Genomic DNA, 1115 nt, shown 5'->3' with positions numbered 1-1115 from the left:
CTACAGCATGATTGTCCTTGTGGGGTCTTCTGCCCTGCACGTCATCGCAACATGGGATCATGCAGTGCAGAACATTCTGACTGAGAAAGATCGGAAAGGTAGTATGGAATGCTCGATGAATATTTACATGCGATGCATAGGGGGGAATATTGCCCGAGATGTGGAGAAAGAGGCGCCCCGTCTCAGCACATAGTTCCTCCTGAGATTGGATTGTCCATGAGCTTTGATTTGTTTGCGCTTGGGCAATGTCATCCATTCTTTGCTCCTCGTTCCTACCTTAAAAAAGAACAAGGGCACTATCTGAATCTGGTTATACAAAACGTCAAGCTTCCTTGGTGCTGGATGTGAGCTTACAGATGGTGTGATCTAGTTTTGAGAGCTCTTTCCCTCTGCATGTAACTTTGAATAGTAATTGGTTGCAAGTCATGACGCATACAAGTATAGGAAATAATAGAAGCAGTTGTGACAAATCTGGGCCTGGCTAGCAACAACGCGAAAGCTTCTATGGGGGAAGAAATCAAAATTTTTGCCGCATGCTTGTTTTGTGAAATTGAGATCACTAACGGCAGTCACACGTTCTATTGCACAAGGAACTCTAAACCTATTACTATATAGGAAAGCACACTATAACTAGTAAAGTTTGCGTGATTTGCTACTTAGAAATAGCAAAATTTGGCTCTCTAACTAGCTAATTCATTTTCCTACGTACCATAAGGCTTCTATATAGAAACTTGTTTGTCTAACTAGCAAAATCCATGGTTTTTCTACATAGTAATTGTTGCGAATCTAGGAAATTCTAAGTTTTCCTATCGTATGTCCGGTCGAGAAGGTCAAATGCCCCAAATTCCATGTGCATGGTATGCACGTGAAGGAGAAATACGAATTGGCCTACGACATTGATATGTGAACTTGTCCGATTGGTACCAAACTTGACAAGGGTCTTAAGGCAAGTGGTGTCCATGATCTTGACAAGTATGAAGTTCATCCAAAATCGTATGTCTGGTCGGGAAGGTCAAATGCCCAAATTTCCATGTGCATGGTACGTACGTGAAGGAAAAATATGGATCGGCCTAAGACATTGGTATGTGAACTTATTTGATGGGTACCAAAAATGA

This window comes from Dipteris shenzhenensis, chromosome 15 (assembly GCF_047967505.1).
Source record: "Dipteris shenzhenensis isolate YYH24624 ecotype China chromosome 15, Dip_SZ_1.0, whole genome shotgun sequence".
Classification (NCBI taxonomy): domain Eukaryota; kingdom Viridiplantae; phylum Streptophyta; class Polypodiopsida; order Gleicheniales; family Dipteridaceae; genus Dipteris; species Dipteris shenzhenensis.
This window is presented reverse-complemented; position numbering follows the sequence as displayed.